The following is a 21,091-nucleotide window of genomic DNA, read 5'->3' on the forward strand; positions in this document are numbered from 1 at the left end:
CGTTTTAATATGAGGAACCTATATTTAATTAAAGCCCCATTTGAAATTGTATATGAAGAGCCATCTATCCCTGCCCTCCCAAAGTCCTGTGGCAGCAGAAACTTGAGGATTTTACAAAAAGAATCACCTTGTGACTCCAACCTTGGAAAAATTCTTCCTGTGTCTTTTTGAAATATGAGTCTAATTGATCTTAAATTGGATCAGCCACCTCCTGAAGGGTTTGACTTGTCTGTTCTAAATTCTTCTCGCTCTAAAATGTTCTTATCAAGAAACTTAGAAGAAACACAATAAATCTTGTTAAAAAACCATTTGAGCAGTCTTTGGCCAGAAAACACTTACATTGCAAAAACTGTTCAAGGGCTTAGCTTCTAGAAACTTATCCCGGATAAATCAGGTCAGTTATGGGGGATCCTGAAGCAGCAGAGTAAATTCAGACATAAAGGAATTGGAAAATGATCCAATGTCCTTAATAGCATATTTAATAGCACAACTTCTTGATGGCAACTGTCTCCTTGATGAAGAGGATGTGGGTATATCTCATTGGGTAGCTGAATAATTGTCACACTGCCACAGAGTGAACATTCTGAATATCCAGTTTCTGGAATGGCAGACAAAGTTTTGAAAGGGAAGCGTTTCACTCCGAACACTGCTACAAATTGCCCAAGAAGGTACTTGGGTGAGTAATTGCAGGAGCTATGTGCCACTGAGGTCATGCATGCCACAGAGTATACTGCTCCAGCAGGAAGCCCTGATATCTGCCAGAAAAGAACAATGCAATTAAGGCATACAACCCCATTTCAGTATCTCTATGGCACCTGCATTGGAAAACAAATTTGTAACACTCATGGGTTTCTGCAGATCAGGACAGGAAGAGTGATATTAGAACACGGAGGCAACAAATAGGGAGGGGTTTCAGCTCCCCAAAGCATATATAGTTTATAGTATCTAGGAAATGGCTTCATCATGTGGTTCTGTAAGACTCCAGGATCTGTTCCCCTTGACCAAAATTTCCAGAAAATCGCTTACTATCTGTCTTTCCCCCTGTTACATTGGGCCAAATTATCCACATGCTACTTTCCCTAAAAAATAAAATTGTGAGCTTCACTCACTATAATCGTTTTTGGAAGGCAACCCTTCCTCTTGATCCTGACCGCTTTGTTTATAACATGGGTTAAACGTAATGTTGGCTAGCCATTATAAACACTTGGTTAGGTACAATTTTTATATAAATTATTTAACCATTACCTGTGCAAAGATTCACTGGCCAGTTTTCCTTGGCATTCACTCTTGTAAAAACAGTGAGCTATCTGGTGAAATGACAGCCTCAGAAGTCTTCTGTTCTTTTAACTTGCAATGGAAACTGGAGTGTCTGAATAATCAAGCCTCTAAATCTTCACTTATGAAGCATTGTAAGTTATGTTTTAAGATGTTTTCATTGAAGACCAGACAAGATGATCTCCATGCCTGATGACACTAGTGTTGTGCTGAAGACAGCTTTCTTGTACCAATGAGTTATTTTCCCCTTTCATAGAACCTACTGGCTTCCAGGCTTAGGCTGCCTCACCGGGGGCCAATATTGCTGAGCCTCCATTTCGCCAGGACTGTGTTCTTCCCAGAGTATGTAAATAGATGCTATTAGTGTCACATATAGGCTAAAAGGAAACAGAAATTTGTGTGTTATGAACTCTTGCCAGCTGGAAGAGAAAGTACCACAATGGGTGAATTCTAGCATAACCAAATAGAAGTAACCAACTTTTAACATGCAAAGCTGTCTGCCAACCATATATTGGCTTATACATAAGCAAAAAATTAATACTTGAGTACTGAGGACGTAGCTAAATAATAGAGTGAGTGTTCAGTATGTGTGAAAACCCTGAGAGAATACCATAACACCTTAGAATACAGAAAAATATAAATGCAAAAGCATCACAGAATGAAAAACTGCTACATTTTAGACTGTAACTTAATAGTAATAAATGAACAAAGTAACCAAATAAGACCCTAGTAGATAAATCAAAGGGAAATTAGTATAAAAGCTTTTGTCTGAACTTGATGTGTTGAAAAGTCATGTTTAGTTTTAAATATTGGTTTAGACTTAGCTATATTTTTTTTATAATAAAAAGACCTACTTTATATAGTTAAGTACACCATGAAAGCATGAAATTACTTAAAATACCTCACCCATAATAATGCATTCTATAACTGAAACTCTGAATTGGCTCAAAAGGACAAGATAAACAATAAGCATTTCCAGAAAATAAATTAGTTCCTTTCTAGATCTAATATTAATTAATATATTCTATTTCCAGGATTTACTTAATAAGAAAATGTTTGATCTGTTTTATACTATTTGTTATACACACATTGCTTATAATTAATCAGTGTATATTCAACGGACTTCAGAGTCTTATTTACTGAAAACAAAAACACCTCTTGAAAGACCTAAACCGTAGCTTCTATGACTGTCACAGGCAAGGTTCAGCCTTCCACAGGATGATGTTAGTTGCTAGGGAGATAGGACCTCATGTACAGAAGCAGCTCTTAGAGCAGGAAGCACAGGTAACTTTCCCTGTTATGGTAACAAATGACTGGCAGAAGCAACTTAAGAGAAGAGGGGTTTGCTTTTGGCTCACAGTTTCATAAGACATAGTTCACTGTAGCAAGGCAAGGCAAACTGGAATACTTCAAATACAGCATCATGAACATGAAGTGACAGTGACATGTCCAGACCAGTGGGACAAATCAAACCAGGGTTCACCTGAAACAGGGAGTGGGGACTGAAAGCAGGGTACAGAGACGCAAGAAATAATGAGTCAAGTCTGGAAATTTCTGATCAAGACTCTAATGCGGACAAGTAAGACTATATATAGCAAGGTCAATAGGATCTATTCTAATCCCACTCTCCCTTGCTCCCAGACAAGAATACAATAGCTTCAGTAGCTCCCTGTAGTGACCTCCTTAATCCTCTGGGTGGTTCCCTGTAAGAACTTCCCTATTTCTCCGGGTGGATAATCCAAGGATAGCCTAGAACACAAAGAGCCCTTCAGCAAGGGTCAGCAATTCGCAACTTGCTGTTTAGCTTGCAGCCTAAACACAAGAGTTCTAACATGGCAGAATTTAGCATGGCTCCCCACATGACAGTTCTCAATGACTGGGTGGATCAGGAACCAGAGAGCTCAACTTGAAGGTAGTTGGGTTATTGCATCCAAAACCCAACATTACCATCCATGCTTCCATCCACAAAGATTCCACTACCCTCACACACAGGATCACCAGATGGGCACTAAGCATTCAAATACAGGAGCCTGTGGGGGACACTTCACGTTCAATCCTCAGGAACATATAGGATAGAGATAAGACAGAGGCTACTATGCTTTGTTCTAAGACATCTGACATTCAGCATAAAAATAATATTTACAATAATGTTGGAGCATCATCTTTGGCCTTCTGTCCCAATATAGCTGACAGACATATTACAGAGTTTTGGGTGACTGTTCAGGCAGTAAACTGTCATTTTTTTTTTCCTTTTCATTTGGGAAGCTGCTAACCCGTACTTATGGTTCACTCAAATAATTAACCTTCATTCCTTCTCAAGTCTCTGATGGGGTTGAAGAGTAGACAGTTTAGTCTTACAATTAGCCTAAGCTGTTTAGGGGTTAAGATGTTTTTAGGTCTAGATAGAGGTTTTGAATTGACAGTGAGGAGAGAGCATAGATATTGATTCTCATTCAGAATTTTAGACTCACCAAGATAGGAAAGATGTTTTCTACAAGGTTGCCAAATGCAATTAGCCAAAACACCTTAAATGTAACATTCATATGATCTCTGATTGTTCTGTGGTTCTTCTTGCTGTATGTAAATTTCCTGCTTACATGTAATAATATAAATGCATATGTCAATAAAATAAAATGAAATCTTAAATAAAAATAATATTCTCAAGTATCTGCAACATAATAAAAATCTAATAGGAAACTACAGCATTTGTAAGCAATATACCTTATACTTCTCCCAGTCTGTTTCTTCCCCTAGGTGTTCCTTCCCTGACATTACTGAGTAGGCACTGACAGGTTAGGCTTTTCTGATACTTAGCTATACTTAATATAGCTAGAATATAAGCACTGAAGATAGGAATTTAGCATCCAAAATAGGACAGCAATTTTTGAATACTTCAAAGGGGTACTGCCCTCACTACCATAGGTAGTTGGAGCATGTAGTCCAGAAATGTACGACATATGACATAATGAGAACTGAGAGTCTGGAGTCTCCTATCATTAGAACTCAGATGATACCAGCACTTCTAAAAGATTAATCAGAAATGCAATCTTCCAATAATTACAGTCCCTTTCTTTTCTGTGTGATATAAGATTGTGGATTGTCAGTTGGGCAAAGTTTTTTTTTTTTTTTCCAATGCCCCAGTATTAGCCACTGTCCAGCCAAGCCACAAAGGTAAACTACAGCTTCATTGAGGCAGGCACACAACCAATAAAGTAAGGAGCAACTGGAGAAAATTCCTGAGGTCACCCTTGAAATTTACATATACTTCTCGCTACACACAAGCTCTCTCTCTCTCTCTCTGTCTCTCTCTCTCTGTCTCTCTCTCTGTCTCTCTCTCTGTCTCTCTCTCTGTCTCTCTGTCTCTCTGTCTCTCTGTCTCTCTCTCTCTCTCTCTCTCTCTCTCTCTCTCTCTCTCACACACACACACACACACACACACAGAGAGACACAGAAAAAACATAAAAATATGAAATTATGAATTTGCTGAAGACTTGTAGTAAATGCAGACATAAAAATGGTATGTGTGTGTATTGCTGGTTGTCTAGCATCCCATCCTCTTTAATGTCATCTACAGGAAAGATATCTTTTGGGTAGTTTTATTTTGTTTGGGTTACTATTCTTGCTTCTGAGAAGCTACCTCAGTGCCAAATGCTAGAGCAGAGCAGGCTAAACTGTGAGTCATCACAGTGCCCCTGTTGACAGTGATTGCTTTAAGGACTGTGGCCCACTTTCAAGCTGTGAAATGCAAAGAGGTGTTTTCTGAGAATCAATGACACAATTAGTCTTTTATATTCTAAAAATAACTCCTAGAATGACTTACTATCCGATCTCTGTGATGACAGAGATTTGAAGTCCAAGATAGTTCTGCAAACTCAGCTAACAACCTCAAGATAAAGCAAATGTGGAGGAACCAACAGCCTGAAGAGCTTTCTGGAAACAAAAAAAAAAAAAAAAAACAGGACACGAGAAAATGGATAGTTCTCTTAGCTTATGATGAATACTAAGGGTTTTGCCCAGTTTTGTACTATTTCTAAAAGCATAAAACTGATATGGTAAAAGCAATATTTCTCAATATGACAGGTGTTTCCATATATTCCTATTTTTTTTTTTTTTGTTTTGTTTTCCTCCCAAGTGCTTAGGAGATTAGAGAAGATCCATGAAATTACTCTGAAACTTGGCTTTGTTCCGTGGCTCTGCCTCTAATCAGAGAGAGGTATCGAGGCTGTGTGCACTCTTGATGGCAGGAAGTGAGAAAATAATTTCTCTTGGAAACTGAGCTTTAGACTCAGATCTCAGAACTTGGACATAGAAACTTTTATCATTTTGGCTAAAAAAAAAAAAAAAAAAAAGGCCACAATTTTAATAACATTTTGGTACTTAGGTTGATGTCTCCTAAATGGATGGCATTGTCATACACATATGCACAGAGATAGTATGACAGGGTGGTTTTATTCCTTTTGGGTGTTTGCAGAGATTTTGGGTATCACAGTTATTTCTCTTCCAGAGTCCACCATGTTCAGAATATTATCTCCAGAAGAACAGAATTTCTATTTATAATAAAATGAAGTGCTATTGGAAAACCAATACATCACGAGCTATTTTGTTATTAATTTGAGTTAATCTATCTAGCTGTCATGACGCTACAGTCACATTGTTCATTTTGAGTCACTTCTTGCTGATGCCATCATATATCAGATTCAGTTGCCATAGGAGTCAATCTGAGGATTTCAAAATAAAAATTGCTTTACTAAAATATCAAAAGAGAAAACACTCTTTAGTGAACTGATGAACAAGGCACATTGGAAAATATAAACAGTAGTGGACACAGCAATAACCTTACCAACAAAGGCGATGATGCCTACGGAGGAAAAAGAGCGAGTACAGACATCCAATAATGAAAACAAGAGAAAAAGCTGAGTTTGGATACTTCATTTTTAAAAATTTTTGTTCATATTTCTTTTTATTTTTGGCTATATTTAAGGCAGAGAAGGTTGCTTTGATATTTTAATAAGAAAAATAATATGTTTGTTTTATTAATATCACATTGGAAATTTTGGACATGGCTGAGATCAAACCCAGGGCCTCATACATTTTAGATTAGTGCTCTATCAGTGGACTAGACGTAAGCCTACAATTGCGTGCCTAAGGGTACAATGTCCTGGTTTTGACATAAAAATCCCTCTAATTCTTAAAACGTGCTATGGAAATTATTGTAGTAACATCTGCATGAGGGTAGATCACTGGCAAAGGAAAACATTTTCTCCTTTAAATATACTTGACAGTAACTACCAGAGAACTACTACTTTAAACTTCTTACTGCATTGACATCAACTGATTTTAATTTTTGGAACTTATCTCAAGAAAATATTTCAAGCAAAATTTCTGTTTTTAAATTTTGGTTTATACAGCAATGGTTCTACCCAAAAATTTTTATTAATTGCAGGCAGTTTTTGAGACTTTCTTTTAAAATGTTGGATCTTTAGAATTTTACTGTACATGCAGTATTGACATGTACTTAATATTAAAAGGAAAATCATAAATATAGGCTTTTTTATTTTCATCATAATAAAATCTGTATGAAGGCAGCAGCTGTTCATGTGCCAATATTTTGGGATTGCTCCTACTGGTTTCATTATTCATAGTTTGAGAATAACTATCTGTGCCAAAGCCATCTCACAGAGAAACTTGTCTCTTTTTATATGATCACAGACTGTGTGGTTTTTTCCAAATTTTATTTATCATCTTAGATATGCTCACTACTTGCATGATCTTATTTTAATTACACATTCATGATTAGGTTTGAATACACAAAGGTAAATGAAATGCAAAAATCGGTTAAGTAATTCACTATGGCAGAAATATGCATTGCATTAGGCCTGAAGGCAATTCAATAATTACAAAGTAAATATTTGATTAATTGCAACTTATAGAAACATAAAAACCTAGTATTTTAAATTAGTTTCTTCCCCTGTATTCTGTACTAGTACCTAAATATACTGTGAACTATGCTATTACTCAGGAAATAGAGTGATAGTGGTCACTTTAACATTTGACAGAATTGGAGTAGTTGTAGGCTAGTATAGTTCTTTAATTTATTTATACCTATCGTTAGTTGATAATACAAGCTAGGTAAACCATTTCAATGATCATAAAATCTATACTCTAGTTAAAGATGAAATAGGCAGTCACAATGAATAAACAAAAATGAAGCCAAACCAGCAAAAGGAACAAACTAGGTACAGAACTCATTTCCTGTTGGATGCTTAGAGATGGCTTCTCAGCAAGAAAGTGTTTTTAAATATCACTGGATGATCAAGTTATGCAGATGTTTTAATTTTTTTCTTTTTCTTTTTTTTTTTTTGTGTGTGTTTTTTTGTTTTGTCTTGTTTTTGTTTTTTTAGGCAGGGCCTCTCGGTGTAGACACGGCTGTCCTATTAAAGAGTTTTTCAAAGAGAGGCAACTGATGTAGTGCTGTTAAAGTTAAATTGAAGAAGGCAGGAAAAGCTATCATTACTGAAATAGAACAAGCAATAAGGAAAAATATGAAGAGAGATTAAAAAAAGGTAACTGTGAGTCAGAGCATGCTAAACCTTTTCATGATATTTAATAAGCATGTTAGGTCATTCTATTTTACTATTATATGGAAAGATCTCCCATGCATGTCGGTTGTGAGGATCAGCATAATAAAAATGGCCATCTTCCCAAAAGCAATCTACAGATTCAATGCAATCCCTACCAAAATACCTACACAATTCTTTACGGAACTTGAAAGATCAATTCTCAACTTCATATGAAAAGACAAAAAACTCAGAATAGTTAAAAATAGTCCTGGACAATAAAAGATCTTCCTGAGGAATCTGTATCCCTGATCTCAGCCGTACTATAGAACAACAGTAATAAAAAGAGCATGGCACTGGCATAGAAATAGCCTGGTTGATCAATGGAATCAAATTGAAGGCCCATACATAAGCCCACACACCGATGGACACTTGGTTTTTGACAAAGCCAAATCCATACAATGGGAAAAAGATAGCATCTTCAACAAATCGTGTTGGTCTAACTGGATGTCTACATGTAGAAATATGCAAATAGATCCATATTTATGACTCTGTACAAAACCCAAGTCCAAGTGCCTTAAATACATCAACATAAAACCAGACACATTAAATCTGTTAGAAGAGAAAGTGGAGAAAAGCCTTGAACTCATTGGCATAAGAGACAACTTCTTGAACAGAACACCAATAGCTCAGGCTCTGAGATCAACAATTAATATATGAAATCTCATGAAACTGAAAAGCTTCTGAAAGGCAAAGGGCACTGTCAACAGAACAAATCTACAGCCTATAGACTGGGAGAAGATCTTCACCAACTCCACATCCAACAAAGGGCTAATATCTAAAATATATAAAGATCTCAAGAAATTAAACACCAACAAACCAAATAATCCATTTAAAAATGGGGTACAGAGCTAAACAGAATTCTCAACAGAGGAATATTGAGTGACTGAGAAACACCTAAAGAAATGCTCAACATCCTTAGTTATCAGAGAAATGCAAATCAAAAGGACTTTGAGATTCCATCTTACACCTACTAGAATGGCTAAGATAAAAAACTCAATTGACAGCACATGCTGGAGAAAATGTGAAGAAAGGGGAACACTCCTTAATTGCTTTTGGGGTGCAGTGTTGGAAATCAATAAGACACCTCCTTAGAAAATTGGGAATAGTGCTATCTCAAGACCCAGCTATACCACTCCTAGGTTTATACCCATAAGATGTTTCCACCATACAAAAAGGACATTTGTTCAACTATATTCAAAGAAGTTTTATTAATAACCAGAATCTGGAAACAACCCATATGTCCCTCAACTGAAGAATGGATAAAGAAACTGTGGCACATTCATACAGTGGAATATTATTCAGCTATTGAAAATGAGGAAATCTTGAAATTTGAAGGGAAATGGACGGAACTAGAAAAGATCATCCTGAGTGATGTAACGCAGAACCAGAAAGACACACATGGGGTATACTCGTTTATAAGTGGATATTAGACCAAATATATCTCCTCCGAGAAACTCCATACAGTGCAGAATCAGGAAAGATACTGGGACTTGAAGCTGGTCTCTGGGAAGAACGCTGAGAGTGGTAGGGAAGAATGGCGTGGTGAGAAGGAAGATCCAGAGGAGAACAGGCACTCCAGAGGGAGACCATCAAGTCTGGCAGATCTGGAAATGGGAGGGTCTCCACAAACTGATGCACCAACCAAGGACAATGCATGCAGAGAACCAAAACTCCTTGTTCAGATGTAGCAGAATGACAGATGATTCTCCACATGGGGCTGGGGGAAGTGAGACTTCTGCTGAACCTCTGAGATGCACTCTGTTGCCCACAATTTGGTCACTGCCCCCTGGGAAGATGGCCTTGCAGGCACACAGAGGAAGGGGGTGCAGGCTATCCTGATGAGACATAATAGGCGGTGGCTAGACAGTGGGGTAGGAGCCTCGCCCCATCAGAGGTCTTGGAGAGGGGAATAGGGCAGAAGATGTAGGGTGGGAATGAGAAGATAAGGGCATGGGGATAAGAGTGAGAATGTAATGTGAATAAATTTTAATAAAAATATCTTGACTCTCAAATAAGTAAATAAGTAAAAGCTGCTTGTAGCTGACTCCCCAAAGACAAACAAAAAAGACCAAAAGACAAAAATCCCCTGTGTTCACAGGGAGTGATAAGGAGCTGGAGCAACAGATTTTCTTATGTCTACCCTTAAAAAACGTCAGTGGTATACATGATATTTCCTGGCTCATGTAGGGACAATTAAAAGCAAGCATGAAGAAGAAAGATGAAAGAGACGCAATGCTTTTGAGTGGTGTCTGTCCACCACAGACTGTATGAGAAAGGCAACCCTTTAATTAACTGGAAACTATAAAGGAAGATTGCATTGAGGAAGCTGCCTCTACATTTTGAGATATGAATTGGTTGTGGAAAATATAGCATTATTTATTTCAAAATCGTACCCTGCCTGGAATCATTTCAGCATAGAGGAGTTTGCCCCCCAAGTGATTATAAACTATTTATATACCATTCACTGTTATTTTCCTTTTATTCAGATATGCTTGTTTTGTGCCCATTATGCGACAGAAATTCTTCTCAGTAGAAGGGCAATGAGCAAAAAAGAAATATTCCATACCAGGCAGCTTAAATTCTAGCTTCAAAGATATAGGAATAAGCAAACACAAACAAACAAACAGGCAGTCAGGAAACACAAAATCTGTGAAGAAAAATGTAGACAAGTCAAGGGGCCAGAAAAGCTGCAAACCGGAAGCTATTGTTTGAATTGGAGCAGTCAGAAAAATAAAAAAAAAATTGACATTAATATGCAATAAGTATAGGAAATTTTAACTAATAAGGGTGTACAAAATGAAACCAAAATCCATTCTATTTCATCATATAGGTTTTGTCTTAATACCTGCATTAATATTTTAATAATTGCAATTATATTATTGTTTTAAGCATGTGTTATATGCCTTTAAGTGGGACGGTTGTATTTTCCTGTTTTCCCTCACTACATGTAGTGCCTACCAGTAGAAAAGGCCATTGTCAGACATATTTGTGAAGCAAGAACTATTGAAGACTTGCTTACCCTGTCTTGGCAGAGTTTGGCCATTGACTCTGCATCCAAGCTTGCCTTTTTTAAGGCAGAATTCTGTCTGTGGTAGAAATGAGGACATTTTTCCCCCAGTGGCTTGTTTGTGACATTTGAATTCATCTCTATAAGGAGGTTCTTTGATGCTCATCATCCTCTTTGAGGTAGGCTGGATGTTGCCAGGAATTAAGCTGTCTCATTGTCAATTAATCTTTAAAATAATAAAAAACATTTTTTAAATGCCATATTCTGCATGGCTCTGAAGTTTTTGAAGACTTTATCTAACTATCCTACCTTACCTTTCTATACAACTAGTGATTGACATGACCATGATTTGAACAACTAACAATTAATTTGTATAACTTATTGGGCCAGAAGGCTAAAGAAGATGCTCCAACATTACAGAGAGAGTTTTGGGTGACTATTCAGGTATCAAACTGTCTCTGCCATCTTCTCATTTGGAAAGTAATATCCTGCACTTCTGGCATACTCAGGTAATCAAGTTTATTCCTTCTCAAGTCTCTGATGGAGTTGGAGATCAGGTAGCTTAGTTTTACAATGAAGCTTAGTTGTTTAGGGGTTAAGATGCTTTTAGGTCTAGATAGAGGTTTTAAGTTGAAAATGACGATATTAATTTACATTCAGATGCACCAAGATAGGAAACATGTTTTCTCCAAGGCTGTCAGATATAAATAGCCAAAACACTAAGAATGCAACATTCATATGATTCCTGATTATGTTATGGTTCTTTCTATAGGTAGTTTATTGTATATATGTGTAATAATATCAATGTATATGGAAAAACTTAAATTTTTTTAATTAGTTAAAAAATATTAGAAAAGTGCATTGTCTTGCTCCATGGTCATGTCTGGCTGCTGACACTTTTGCCTAAGGAATTGTTAAGTAGAAGAAATTTATGGCAATTCTGAGCAGATGCCTTAGGTGCAGCTACCAGGTTTTGTGTTTCTATGTTGTTCTTCTTTGATAGGTATATGCCCTAAAAATGGGCTCATGCTCACACTGAGTTCAGATATTTAAGCAATCTTTCACAGAGTCACCAAAAACAACAACTGATACTCAGAGATTTATAAATGTGTCAAAAAAAAAAAAAAAAAAGCCAAGTTACTGCTATGTAAGTTTGTGTGATTTCTTTCAAAAATGAGATGACATCATATATATGTTTAAGTTTGTGGACTTTTTCATACAAGTAAGATGAGTTCCATACTCTTTACCAGTTAAGTGTATTATAATTTAAATAAAAATTATATATGCATATCCTGAAAGTTTTCAAAAGTAATATGTACCTCCTCTGCTTGCCAAATTCGAGCCAAAGCAACAGATAGTACTAACAATTTATAGTCTGTGCATTGCAGAGGCTTCCACCTCACTTCCCATCTTACATATAAATACTAATAAGATAAGATGGTAGGATCATCAGTAATGTTTCATAAATTATATGCCTGCACTCATGTACATCTTGATTTATAATAGCATTATGGTTCTCTGACCAAGATGGAGCAAATCTACAAGATAAATTGCCTTATTGTAGTTAGGACTTACAGTTCTATGGTCTTAATGTTAATTATTTATTTTATTATTTGTTGAAATGCATACTGTCTCATTTTGTGATTACAAATTGAAAAACCATAGTCCTCTATATATTGTCCATTAGTGTTAGGAACTCACTTCTAAAGTGAGTAAGGCTTGCATATCTTCTTAAAATACCATATTTTTGTGTCTGCATATTCTGTTACATGTATAATTTCTTAAATTTGGTATATAAATGGCCATTTACTTACTTTCATGCAAGTTCTCTAATCTTTTACTTATATGTACAAAACTACCATCAGTATTCTCATAATTTACTAATTATTACAGAAGTCTAACTTCAATTCACAATGAAAATGATACATAATTCTAGGCTTATGATATTGTCATGGTTTTTAATGAGTTACTATCACCAACATGGTATGAGAATAGTCTTTTCAAACATGTATTAACATGAATTATGTTACATTAATACTGTTAATAATTAGTGTTGTTTACTTTAAGTTCTTTCCCAACAGCATAACAATGTTTTATTGTATTTAAATATATTAGATACTCATTATTATGGTACCTATATTCACTACACTAGAAAAAGAACTGTAGAAGAAGGACAGAGTGGGAAATTACCTCATGTAAGTGTTTTTCCATGTGTCAACCCTGTATGTGGGTGGAGTATAAAACTTCAGTTAGCCTTTGCTAAGATTTCAGCCCATTGAATTTTTGTCAATTGTATTAATATAGAATCGGGGAACCTCAAACCATACATTTAACTACATAATTTGATAAGTTGTAACAACTACTCAAAGCTAAGCAAGTATTATCATAGTTGAAACAAAATTTAATTTATGCCCATCACTATCATTTTGTGCATTCATAATTCATCCCTTAGAGCTCGTCCCAGCCATTCCTCATGAAAACACACATTAAATCCTCCTCTTAGGATTCCCTGTCCAGCCTCAGTATGAAAGCTTTTGCCTTGTCCTATTTTACCTTGTTTTGTCTCATTTGGTGTTATCTCTTGGGTGCTTGCTCTTTTCTGAAGAGGAAACAGAGAGGGAAGAAGGCTGAGGAAGAAGATGGGTCGTGGTGAGTAAGAAGAGTGGAGGGAAGAGAAACTGTGGCCAGGATGTATTGAATGAGAGAAGAATCTATTTTCAAGAAAAATTGTTATTATAGTTTTGTTTACAACTTCTATTCAAATAGAATAATGAATATGTATCTCATTGTCTGTTTCCTTCCCCTTCTTAGGTTTATTCAAATAGTTTCACATACTGATAAATGTTCTTGTTATTGTTAAATTTTAATGTTATCCCAATTTTTCATTCATTGACTCATACACATTGGTAATGTTTTTTTAGATTTAGTTACTACAGAGATCATTTCTATCAGTATGGATACATCTTTCAGCAGCTACATGTTTTATTCATTCAGAAAATGTTCATAGTGCCCAATCTATGTGATAAGTATAACCTTTACCTTTCTAGAGAGATGGATAATTGATCTTTCTCAGACTCTACTTGTGGAAGAACTGCAGGCTGTTTCTCAGAGTTGTTGCCTCCTTCTATGTTCTGAGAAGCAGCCTCTTTTGTGCCTGGAACCAGCTTAGACGTCATCCTGACTTGCCGTGGCAGCTCCTCTGGGATATTGTATAATGAGAAGACAGCTCTGAAAAGCATTACACTTGAATATTCATGCTTTCCATTGGCTGTGTTGAATTTGGGGATGAATGTTTTGACAATCGAATTGATGATATAAAAACATTTTGGATTTTATTACATCTCTTTTTGTTCAAAATATCCTCCTAACCTGTTTATGCATTACTGGCTTATTCACAGAATTTAACATAGTGAATTCTAAGGGTCTAAGTAAGGGGATAAAGACTAGAAGAGGAAGATAATAGTTGAAATTTGTGAGATATACTATTTACATTTTATGATGTGATTAATTTCCTAAATATTAAAACTTTTATTTCTAATGAAAAATGGCCTTTCTTTTAATAATAACCCAAGTAACTTTTCTGGATTGCCATGTATCTTCATACCAAGATAAAAACTAATATCATGAAAATTAAATGTGATAAACTTTATATCCCAATACAATTGATTTTATAGCTAATAGTTACATTTTATTAAAAGAGTAAGAATTTCATTCCCAGAGTAACTCTTCCCTGCAGGCCTCTACTTTTAGGGAATTAGCCTAAATGATTAAAACTGCCATAAGCACTCAAGAAAACTTTATTGAAGGATTATTTAAATTGTTATTATACATTATTACAACTTTAAAAAGGCCAATTCTTAGCATTTGAATAATTTTTACAACTACATCATCTATATTAATATCATCATTATATGACATAAATGATAATTTAATTTATTGACTATTACTTCCACTACTGTTATATGCTCTACCAAAAATGAATGTTGAGTACTATGATACTTAAAGACTTAATTTTTCATTTAGGTCAATGATAAAGGTTTTAAAAAGCTTTCTTAAATTTTGATGATTTTATAAATATATATAATGCAATATTATCATATCTACCCCATTTCCTTCCTCCAATTCATGTCATACCTCATCACATCCTGTGTTTTTTCTTTTTATAACTAATTAAATTCAACGAGGGATGTCCATACGTGAATGAATGTGAGTCCATCTACTGGAGTAGGGGGAAACAACCATGAGCCATATCTTCAAGAAAGAATGAGTCTGCCTATCTCAGAACCTATCCATTGTCAATAGACCTTCCATCTGTGGGTGGGGCTGGAGATCATCTACTTCAGTTATGCTGTAATTTTGGATGTTTTAATCTTGTGTACACTTAGAGAACTGATGTGAGATCATGATTGTTACAGCCATGTCTTGTCCAGGAGAAATCATCTCGCAGAACTCTCCTGGCAGTTCATTTATTGTAGTATGTGGTCCAGGACTGGGTAAGACCATTGATAACCTACATAGCACATTCCAGAATCATGGAGGTTAGCCATCATGGTGAACTTTCCTGATTTGGGATTTATATCTCTATGTCCCACAGCTCAACTATATGATGTCTTCAGAGGTACATCCATAACATCACGTTATGATGGAAAATCAAGGGTTATGATGATATTCTGTGTTGCTTTTGAGACATTTGGTACCTTCCTGGACAACATCTTGTAGGAAGGCAACTATGTCTTGCACTGTGATTTTAATTTAACAACCACTGTCTCCTGGGATCAACATTGCCCAACCATGTAAAACAATTGCCTTTAAGCTATTTTCTGTTGGTACTAAAATTAGTCTAACCACAAGCCATTAGCAGGTTTCCATAAAGCTTATTTCACACGTCTTTAGTTTTGATTAATCTACCTGGTAACAACTCCTCTCTCCAATTAAATCCCTGTCTTCATCACTGCTTAATTCTTAACCCTTTATATCACCTTTTCCTTTGTTGCACATGAATTCTACTATCTTTTACATTTTTAAGTAAGGTTGTGAAATAATGTGCTTTATAGACACTTTCTTTGAGCTAGCCATGCCCTCCATGCCTTCATTTCTCCTATACCCCCACTCTCCCTACTTAATCCCTACTTAATGCTTCTAATATTTCACCACATTATTTAATTTTACCTATAGTCTACTATTCCTTTTTCCTATCTATATATCAAGTTAAATACATAAAACAAAATATTTGACGCTAGTATCTGATTATAGGTACATACAGTATTTGTAATTTTGGACCTGAAGCTACTGCACTTACTATAATATTTCCAGTTCAATCTATTTATCTGAAATTTCATGATTTCATTTTTTACTACTAAATAATAAAGCATTCTTGTACATGTGCTTGATTTTTTTGTTATCTATACATCTACAGATGCATATCTAGATTGAGCCTATTTCCTTAGCTATATGTGAATACAGTGGCAATGAGCATGTATATTTAAGTTCCTGTTGGGTATATTTCAGGAGTAGTATACCTGGGTCATATGACAGTTCTACTTCTAGTTTGTAGAGAATTTATAAACCAATTCTAGGGTGTCTGCTCTAGTTTATACTTCCACCATAAGTATATACAGGTCTCCCTTCACCACACCAATGGCTATATTTGTTATTAATTTTACTCCAAATGATATTCATTCTGAATGCAATGAGATAGTTTCTTAATGGCATGTTAATATGTAGCAAGAATTTTGAATACTTTTAAAAGTATTTACCGGAATAGACATTTTTCTTTCTTTCCTTAAGCATTTTATAATTAACTCTACAATTTTATAATTAAAGAACTCCATTCTTTAACTGGTACTTTTATTTTCTTGGTGCTTTTTCTCAATTCTTTATGTACTATACATATTAATTCTATGTTATGTTAAAAGAGATTTTCCCATTGTAAGGTGTGCCTTGTCATGTGCTTGACCGTTTCCTTTGTGAACAGAACTTTTTAGTCTCATGAAATCCCATTAGTAAAATGGTGGTCTATTTCCTAAACTACCTACTAGAGAACTACACAGAAGAACCTTACCCGTGTCTATGTGTTAAAATGTACTCCTCTCAATATTTTCCTTTAACATTTTTAGCATGTGAGGTCTATGTTAATGTTCCTGGTCCATTTGGAGTTTTTATTTTTCTTTGAAAATTTCTAAGTCACCATATAGAAGATGATATAATTATATCTTATATATTATATGTATGTACATGTGTGAGTTTTCATAACAAGTATTTTAATCATATTTCCCCTCCCACAATTATTTCAAATGCTCCTCCCTTCCCACTCACCAAACTTCATGTTCTTTTTCTGCTTAAAAACAACAACAAATCCCAAACACAGTTCGTTTTGTGTTGGCCAACTATTCCTGAGCATGAGGCTGGACCTTGTTTTTTATACACACAGTGCCATTCCATTGATGAAAACTGATTTCCCTTTTTGAGAAGTTATCAATAGAAAATAGTTTCTTGGTTATACATGGGATTTTGTGTATAATTTCACTTCTGCATGCCGGGATTGTGTCTGGGTTAAACTTGTGTAAGTCCTGCGCATGCTGTCATAATTTCTCTAAGTTCATATGTGCAACAGACTTGCTATGTCTGGAAAATCATTCCCTATATTACTGACTCTTAAATCTTTCTGCTTCCCCTTCTGCATTGATGATGCCCTCTTTTATCTGGTGTGCATTTTGGCATCTTTGTCAAAAGTCAGGTAACTTATTGTAGGGAGTAATATTTGGGTCCTAAACTCTATTTCATTATCTATATGTATGTTTTTGTGCCAACATCATGATAGCTTTGTTACTACCAAAATTAGGTATGGTGGTCAGAATATTTTTTCCAGCTTTATTTGGTTACCATTGGTCTTTTAAACTATAGATTTGTTTTCTAAATATTCTTTCTCTGTCTGTGAAAAATGGTCTTTGACCTTTGACTATTGATTGGAATGTTTATGCAATGACCTTCTAACAATCAACAAAGATGTATCTGATTTTGTTTTACTTGTTCAGAAATTTATGTTTTAAAAATAACATGTTACCAGTCTTTAATACATGAACTTAGTGCATGTAAAAATAACACGCACACTTTAATATGTGTTAAATGGCAAACAGGGCACCTCATGAAAGGCCATCCAGGGTTTTAGATTCTTTGGGACTGATGTAACAAGTTACTGCGAACTTGTGACTAAAATATCTGTGATTTTCAATTGTCACACTTTTGGAAGACCCACAATGGCGGCAAGAGACACCATCTTTAAATACCAATAGTATAGTGTGCAGCGCCCCATTGTACTGCTTAACTTATAAATGAATCTTTGAAGTCTCTGTTAACATTTCCCCGGGTTTTCTCTTTGTAACTACTGTATTTCTTCTCCCTTTTTTATAAGGATATCACATACAGGTTTAGGGCCTCCTGAAGTCATTGTAGTCTCACCTTGAGCCGAGTATGCACATGATGGCACTATTCCAAATTAAGGCACACTCACAGCTGTCAGGAATCACAGCTGGAACATGTCATTTCAGTAGACACCAGTCTACCATGCTGTGTGCCACAATCTTCCAATTTCTCTCGTGGAAGTCTAAGTTAAAATATTGGGAAGTATTAAGTTTAGGTATCTCAGAAAATGGAGCTTTCCTGTTAAGACTCAGTTGTCCACTCACATCTTCTTAGTTTGAGTGCATGCACATGTGGCTTTGCTGCTACGTTAGAGCCAGAGAGTTCCTGGATGTTAAACAGATATGGTCAACTCTGTCTTCTATAAAACTGCCAAGTAAATTCCTACTCCAGAAGTTTTGCTTTGATGTTAGTGACTAGAAGCAAAATACATATAGTTTGACTTGCAGTTGGCCTTCTGTGCTTGTGACGTGAGATCATTAGTAGAAAATGCCATTGGAGAGCATAAAACAAGAAAATTTAATACGTACTTCATTGGTGAAGTCACAGGAGACACAATTTTTCAAACCTTAGAGGTATTTTATTGCTGCTTTTAACATTCACTACATCTTTCAACAATCTTTGCATATAAATATTAAAGGTATCTTAAAGAGTAATTTATATGCAAATGCATGGATATTAAACATCACATGATTTAGAAACTATTACATGCTGTTTTGAGGTGTACAGGAAAAACTAATTTGAGCCTTCCTAATTCACATATTTTTATATTTAAGCAAGAGTTTGGCTTAATTTTACCTTTGCCTTATGACAAAATAATTTGCTAAGCATATTTATCTTATGAAGAAATTGCCCTGCTTATGTGACAAATTATATACATATTCTTTGTAGCCTGAAAACATTTATATATGAATAATTGATATGCTAATTATATCTCATTCTCAGACATTAGTTAAGCCACATTTTCTATGTTCTGCCTCTGTAGGATACTCTAGTTCAAAGGCTGAATAGAGCATGGTAAATGATCTCATAAAAAGTTATATCTATTTAAGAAAAAAGGCATTTTAATTCATGGTTTATTGATTTAAGATTTTTTTTATAAATGATGTAAGCAAGAACACACTTACTTTACTGGATGTTATATCTTTGTGCTAATTTGTCCACATGTGATACAGAAAGGAAATTTTGTGTGGGTCAGTGTTAAAACTGGTCATTGCTATAACTGAAGGAATAATGGCACCTTGGAAAGCATGGAGCTCTCTTTGTACAGCATGGCACTGCACATGGTGCCACTGTATTAGGAAAGTAATGAGGTAAGTAAGTGTACCAGGTTAGATTCTTTGGAAGCTGTGAGGATACTGGAGATAAATGTACTTAATATTGGCCAACAGAATTTCAGAGACTGAGGGAAGCAGTCAAATTTAATAGGAATTAAGATTTCCAATACATCAGAGCAAATTCTTAAAACAAGATCTCAGCCTGACCCTTTAAACACATTTTTAAAAAAAAATATATATGATTACAGTGTCAGCTTCTTCAATTTGTATGTTAGGGATATTTGACTAAATGTCTATTATATGTATCCGAAATAGGTCCCTCCTAGTATGAACAGTGTTTATTTATGTTGTTTGTTGCATTGCTTTTACTAAAAAACAGTGGCCATGTCTGCGGCTGCAATAGCTGCTTCCAAAATCTCCAGCAGCAGCTAGGAGAAATAAAAAAGCATTTTTTGAATACCCATTGAAAACCTGGGTAAAGGGAATAATTAGAAAGCTTCCATGGAGCTTTAAAACTTTCCTTGTTACCGATAGCCATCAAGTGGGTGATGGGACGATGATTATAAGGATTACAAAAATTGCAATGCCAGTTTAATGTGCCATCATTAATAGTTGTGCATAGATACTGATACCTAACCTATGGAAACTTTTGATATAAATCTCAGAATTGAAATCCCTAAATATCCATGAATTCTATTTTTATTAGGATCATGATTCTTCAATTGCCTAACACCCCATAAGATCACCTATATTTGGCTATGGACACTTGTGACACATAGTTCTCTGGAAAATTCAGCTTATTATGCCCATGAGCTGAGCTCCAAAAGAGAAACAACAGACCTAGAGTGGGGAAATAACCGCCTCAACAAAAAGTCTTGCAGAAATCTGTTAATCCAAACATTAGTGAAGTGAAGCTTCCTGGGAAAGGAAAGAGGCAGGAAGCACTCAGACCTTCTGCAAGCCACCCAAAGCAGGTTCTCTGCTGAAGCCAAAAACCAAAACTGCACTGTGACTGAGTGGTCAGAAGAAGTGGCATTTGAGGCCAATTGAGACATGGATATGCATCCTGAGCCATGGTGTGGGGCATTCATCAAGAGTCTTGTTGTGTTATTAAGCTTTCCCCATCCAGATAAAATACTTACCAGAAACCTCTGAGGAGGAAAGCTTTGGTTTGGGTCACTGTTTCAAAGACTTAAGGCCACAGTTGACCTGCTTCATTGTTTCCAGGCTCTGAAGATGTGGGTCATAATTGCAGAAAAGCTTGGCAGAGTCAACTTCACAGTGGCCTTCATAGCCACTGGAGAGTAGAGAAACAAGAAAAGCAGATCTGAGAACTTTTCCTTTCCAACTCATGACCCTGTGAGCAACTTCTTCCAAGAGGCCTTAGCCTCTGATATCTCATTCATTTGTGAGGTTGATATTTTACTCACATCTCCCTTCTGTGACACCATATCCATGAATCAAGCCACCAAAACATGAACTTTTGGCAACAT

This window comes from Acomys russatus, chromosome 24, assembly GCF_903995435.1.
Source record: "Acomys russatus chromosome 24, mAcoRus1.1, whole genome shotgun sequence".
Lineage (NCBI taxonomy): Eukaryota > Metazoa > Chordata > Mammalia > Rodentia > Muridae > Acomys > Acomys russatus.